The 6,603-nt window shown below is 42.8% G+C and overlaps 1 pseudogene; it reads right to left on the bottom strand.

Moving 5' to 3' along the window:
- Window positions 1–5,157: 5,157 nt before the first annotated feature.
- Window positions 5,158–5,717, bottom strand: LOC103609778 (annotated as a pseudogene).
- Between the last annotated feature and the right edge of the window lie 886 nt (window positions 5,718–6,603).

Below are 6,603 nucleotides of genomic sequence, written 5' to 3'. Positions count from 1 at the left end.
AATGGGAAAATGTAGAAACTGCCTTATGTGGTTTTATGTTGGATATAATCAAGAGGAAATACCTGGAAGTTTCTTGGCATGCATGCATATATACACACACGTACACGCATATACATACTTGTATACACATACGCCCATATACATACTTACACATACACCTATATATATATATATATACATATAGTTAAACATACACATACTTATATATATGTACACTCACACACATATATACATCTATAGAAATATACATATATAAACTTTTTTAACTGCTCTTAAATGTTTTCCTTAGCTGTACCATGACTCCTCAGCTCATTAAGAGCAGAAAGTATAACTGATCTAAACGCAGTGCTGGTAGTTTTTTAGGAATTACGTCAGCCAGCTTTTAAGAGCCTCATGCTTGCTGAGAACCTTCCAGGTATTTTGCGTTGATTATGTCTAATGCTTTCTCCTCTAAGACATAGGTATACTAGTTCCCATGGCACAGACAAGTCTCCATGGCAACTGGGGCTTGGAATGTTTTGCTACTGGCCCAAGGTCCACACAGCTTCAGAGCTGCTGAAGCCTGACTTGTTAGCTTAGTTAGTTAGAGCATGGTGTTGTAACACCGAGGTCAAGGGTTCAGATCTCCATACTGGCAAGCTGTAAAACAAACAATCAATCCAGAGCTGCTGAGCTGGGATTCTAACTGAAAGCTGAAGCTCATATTTTTTGCTATCTGCTACACTCCCCCATCATCTTGAACACCAGATAGGAAGCTCCCCAATGATTTGTCCAAGAAGCAGTCTTAAACCACCCAGAGCTTTACGGAGGGTATCCTGCCCCTCAGACTGCGTTGTTCCAGTATACCTCACCTCACCTAAGCATCTGAGAGAAACTACCAAGCCAGCCACCAAGTGCAAGCAGGGGCTTACAATTGGCATCTAAAGTGGGGGCACTCATGTGGGACTGAGCCCTTAACCTGTGGGTTCTGCACTAACTCTTGGCAGTTAGTGTCAGAATGGAGTGAAATTTTAGGACACCTAGTTGGTGTCCACTAGGAACTGGAGGATTGGCCAGTGTGGTGGAAAAACCTACATATTGATGTCAGAAGTGTTGGGAGTGTCAAGAAAACACTATTTTTCTTTTACTATCCACCTTCTTCCTCCTCAAACCCCTGTGATCTGATGTCAACAGGTACAATTCTAAGGAATAATCTCAATATTCATTCTGTTCAGAACCACTCATACTTTTTGCCATTAGCTGACTTTTCCCTCTCCCGTCTCAGCATCTGCTGCCCTGTCACATGCCTGTCTGGCTTTCTCTTTCCCCTTCCAGGATGATGATCTCTAAAATCACCCTAGCCCTTCTGTTACTCTCACCTTTCTCTCCATATCTACTTCCTCATGGAAACCACCCTTCCTCATGACAATCCACATCTCTTCTATGCTCTCCCAAGTTTCTGCCTCAATACCCATATCATCTCTAAAGTTTTATACTCATATTGCACGATTACCCCATCACCTTAAGCTCAGCATTTCAAAACCAGACTTTCCACAGGCCCCTGAAAAATCCCCCTTCACAACATCTCTATTTGTTAACAACAGCAAAGTTCTTTCAGCCTCAGAATGTTGACTGTTCCCTCTCCTTTGCTCCTCATAGTCAGCTACATGTTTTATCAATTCCTTTTTTGACAAGTTTTTGCCTTATTCTCTCTTCTTCCTTTCTCGACCTCTAAATAAATCTGTTACAATCATCTCGATTTATTCTCCCTGTCCCTTCACCTCACTCCATATTTTTCATATATTTAACTGTCAGTGCTATGGTCTGGTTGATTTTTTAAGTTCTGCCTTCCAGCTTAGTCATTCTCTCTTTAGCTGTGTCTAATCTGCTATTTTGTGTTTTTATTTTATGTTATTTTATTCTGCTTCTAGAATATATATTTATTTTTTATATCTGCTAGGTCAATTATATTAGTCTCTCCTTCTTTATTGATTCCTTTTTATATTTATTAAATTCACTAAGCTTATTGTCTGATCATTCCAATACCTGAAGACTTCACAGGTCTGACTCTGCTGTGTGTGACTTGTTGACTCTTACTCTTGGTGGATTATAATGCATGTCTTCTGTGGTTTTTTTACAGTAAGGTCATATTCCTTGAGAATTTATAGGCAGCCTTTGAAGCTGAGTCAAATTCCATACCTGTAAAGATGATTTGCAATTGGCTTCCACCAGTTGCCTAGAGATACTTTCAATTCAGCATGACTTTAAACCAAATTCTTGGCTTGAGTTTTCTTCAGACTACAAAAGGCTTGCAAATTGGCCCTAAAGGAAGGCTGGTTTGTGGTTATAATTTCTTGTTGGAAACAGGGAGCTGCCCTGAACGCAGGGGTCCCCTAGGGGGCAAAGCTCTCGTCCAGCTGCATCCAGCTGACGAAGCTTCATGAAATCAAAGAGAATTGTTTTGAAAATAGCTGGAGATGTTTTTGAAGAAGTCTAGACTTTTGACCTTGGAGCATTCCTGAGAACTTGGGAGTGTGTGCTATTCCTGTAAACGCCCATATCCTGCTGCTACACAGAATTTGTAACCCTTTGTTTAGACTTGCACTTAGAAAAGTATATAAGGAGAAATGCCTGTTAAATAAAGCGCAACAGCCCTCAAGACTGTCCTCCTGACCCCATCTTTTGTCTCTTGTCTCTTTTCTAATCCTGTTCTCATCTTCTCGTCCCACCATCCCTGGCTGGCTTCTGGCTATTTCTGAGGAATTTTATTTTTTCCTCCACCCAGAACCAAGGCTAGTCCTTTAAAAGGTGCCCCTTTATGGGATTGTTTTTATTTGTCTTCTGGTTTATTGGTTGGTTGGTTGGTTGGTTGGTTGGTTGGTTGGTTGGTTGGTTGGTTGGTTTTAGCTCATCCTTCCACTGAAGGTCTTCCTCTTCAAAGGTCCTGGCTTTACATTGGGGTTTCCAGCCGATTGGACTAAAGCTCCACATTACCACATCAGCAGGTGCTGTCTTCATCAGCACCTCCCCAACCTCTCTCCATTTTTGCTATCCAATTGGTTCTGAACCCTGAGCATTTCTTGTCAGCCAAGTCCTGCTGCTATGGTCTAAATGTGTCCCTTGGACATTGGCTGCTGTGTTTACCAGCTGAGTGACTTTGGGCACATTATTTCGTGTCTCTAACTCAGGATCCTCAGATGCACAATGTGGATGGCAATAGTTATATCTACTTTGCGGGGATGGTGTGAAGTTTAAATGAGATCATTTATTTGAGCATGGTGCTTAGAAGTACCCAAAACTGTAAAGGGTCTGAGATTTTACCCTACTTGCAAGCAAACAAGTGAGACTGCCACAGGATCATGGCTGGCAGAAGACACGAGCCTCCTGGGTCAGAGACAAAGGACCCCATTACTCACAGCAATAGCAGCAGACAGAGTATCAGCAATTGAGCCCCAGTTCCCACCAGGTGATGCAAAGGCCAGGTGAGCCCTGCAAGTAAGGTGAGTTGCATTACAGGAGAGGAAACCAGAGCTTAGGGAACCTGAATCTTTTCTAATGGGCAGTAAGCCTGCCTGATCTTTGCACTGGAGAATAGGCAAACAAATCTGCACTCTGCTCTAGAAGGAGACACTATCTCCATCTTCCACATTGTTCTCTACACAAACACATTTGAACAGATAGTCTGGAATAGAAGGGCATTCTGTTTCTCACTCACAGTACATGCAGAAACACAGGAGACCCTTGAAGAGTTGTTTCTCAAAAAAACTTAGCCCTTTAAATCTCAACTTGTTTCCATTGCTTTGCTCTTTCTATTCCTCCTGCCCAGAATTTCCTCCATCTGCCCTGCACAGATCCAAAGTCTTTGCTTCATTCGAAGTACCAGTCAAATGTCCCTTCCTTGAGAAGCATTTTCCAAACACTCCAGCCATCATAAATCCCTTGCCAGAATTCTGACCTACATGGGTGATCTATCTCCGAAAATGTCATTCTTTGATTTTTTTTAAACTGCTTCCTGAATTCAACACTTATCCCACATTCTTTTTCAACTTTAAGTTCAGGGATATACTGTGGGGGGCACAGTAGATGCTGCTGGTGCCCCACCTATGGTCCCCTGGCCTTTGATGGGGTGTCTAACAGGCTGACTTCTCACTACCTGAAGGCTCTATCCAGTGCCTGGAGTGTGCACCTGCACCTTGAGATGCTAGAGAATGAAGCTCCACCCCCAGCAGCCTCAGCCAATGACTGCTGAAGCTGGTGTATCAGTGCCCCAGCTCCCGGGCTCTGTGGGTGGGTGTGTATTCTACGCTGACTCCTGGAGCTCCCCTGGACACTGAGCTCCAGCTGCCCTCGGTGGAACCTGGCTCACTGACAGGGACTTTGATGGATGCCTCCTTCCTCACTCCCTGCCCAGTGTTTTCTGGGGGCACCAGCTCCCCAATCATCTACTCACATTAAATCGTCATCTCAGGGTCTTTTTCTAGCGTCATAACTTCGTATAGCATACATTATACGAAGTTATACGATGACTGATATTCAAAATATCTTTAGTGTTGCAAGACTGACATGGTAAACATAAAACTCCTACACTTACTCAGTAGTGTACACTCAATGGGATACAAAAAGGCATCAATAATAGCTATTTCTTTTAAGAAGATATGCAAGTAAGAGGAATGAACACTGAGGTACTAGGATAAATTGATGACACAGTTAACAAAACAATTGGCATTCTTTTGGGGGGATTAAACTCATTACAAAAAGTGCTTTTAATGCATAGTGTTATATCCGTGCTGCCATGTCACAAAAATAGGCTTGCCAAGGCAGGTGAGGTGTATAAATGCTCGAGCCTCACAGAACTGTAATCAAGTGCAACTATAAATAATACTGAAAAAAGTTGACCATCTGACCAGTGGATAATACTTTCCAGGCATTCAATGGGCTTACCCTTTGCAGTATTCTAAGCTATTCACATTGACAATCACATTCATTGTAGTGCTTGCTGCAAGGGAGGCATATAACCAGTTGTTTTGGCTAAAATATGATGGGAAGGCATTCCTTGGGTTCTACATAAAAATAACAGTATTCAACAGTCTAATGGCAATCACTGATAGGCTGCTGAAATGAATGATATCTTTCATTCATTGTGTTGGAAGGGCCCAGTGAGAAGGGAAAAAAACAACAAAACCTAATACTATTCCAATGGAGTAATGGAAGATCCTTAAGATCCAGATGGCACTTGACTGTCATTTTATAATGGTTTTCCTTCAAGTGAAACTACTACATTGCCTCCCAATTTCTCTCCAAGTGTCGAACGGTCCTTAATGTCATCCAAGCCATTTACTTGCCACTCATGTTTAATACCTGTAAACTTCTTTTTAATGGCATCTTTAGAACTAGCATAAATCATCTTGCTTTTTAAAGGTGCACTTTCAGGAGCCCAGAGTATAAATACTAGGTCTTCTTTCTTAGACTCTTTTGTTTCGTATGTGGCATCGTACAAAGCATATCGGCAATCATTCAGAGATAGCAACTTCACAAAAGATGTGTAGGGGTCCTCTACAGTATCACCAATGTCACCCACCAAGATCTGCTTTGCTTCCTCTACAATTATTTGTCTTTTGTCATCGCTTAAACAGAAAAGAACTGCTTTCTTTCTTTTTTTGATCTCCTCTTGTGTAGAAGATTTCCTTACTTTCATATCATTAAAAACTTTGATGACTTCATCATTCACTGTAACTCCAGAAGCCTGAAAATAAACAAAAAACAGTAATTAAAAACAAGAATATTGGTTTTAACCAAAATTACTGTTTGCCTAAGGAGAATTCACTTTAGTCTGGACATCAAAAACTGCAGCATACCGTGCAAGTAGTTCAATCAGATTTGCCACATTTTAAGTACCAGCATATGACACACCTAAGGATTCTAACTCATCCTGCCATTCACCTTTCTTAAAGAAATTTAAACACTGAAGCAAATGGAAGGTAGAGCGAAAGGGACAAATACAAGTTGTCCCATCCCTGAAATGTTTCCTATTTCACTGGGTGATGTCAGAGGTTCAGGAGCAGCAGCAAAAATACCTTCTGTATTGTGTCAACTCTGCAGGCCTTAAAAAAACACTTTTGGATTTCAGTTAATGCTTCTACTATTTTTTTCTTTAAAGTCATCCTAGCCACTGCCTTTTCCTCATAAGGAAAGAGAATCAAGTGTAAACTCCAAACCGCCCACGGCCACAACAAAATCGCCGCGCAGCTCAAATGCAGACACTTCAACACCAATTGGTAGAGTGTAAAGGTTTTTTACCGCGAGAAAGCGTTTTAAAGAGTTTTCGCACCCAGTCTCCCCGTAAGGACTGTACTACGTGCCAGCAGACCCTGACCCAAAGCCTTCCGAGCACGTACCAATTTCAGAGCCCGCGCGTTGAGGAAAATTAGGCAGCGAAGGGCAAACCTGGCACGCGCGGGCTGCCCTCCGCGGACCCGCCCTCCGCAGACCCTCCCGCGCCCCGGGCTCCGACCCCCAACCCGCGCCGGCGCTGAGGCCCTCCCCGCCCCCAGGAATCCGGAGAGCGGCAAGGCCGGGCCCAATGGTGGGAAAGCAGGCCAGTCGGCTGGACAGCAGCGGGGCCGC

This window comes from Galeopterus variegatus, unplaced genomic scaffold, assembly GCF_000696425.1.
Source record: "Galeopterus variegatus unplaced genomic scaffold, G_variegatus-3.0.2 Scaffold10076, whole genome shotgun sequence".
NCBI lineage: Eukaryota > Metazoa > Chordata > Mammalia > Dermoptera > Cynocephalidae > Galeopterus > Galeopterus variegatus.
Note: the sequence above shows the minus strand (reverse complement) of the source record. Positions and strands in the feature narration are given on the sequence as shown.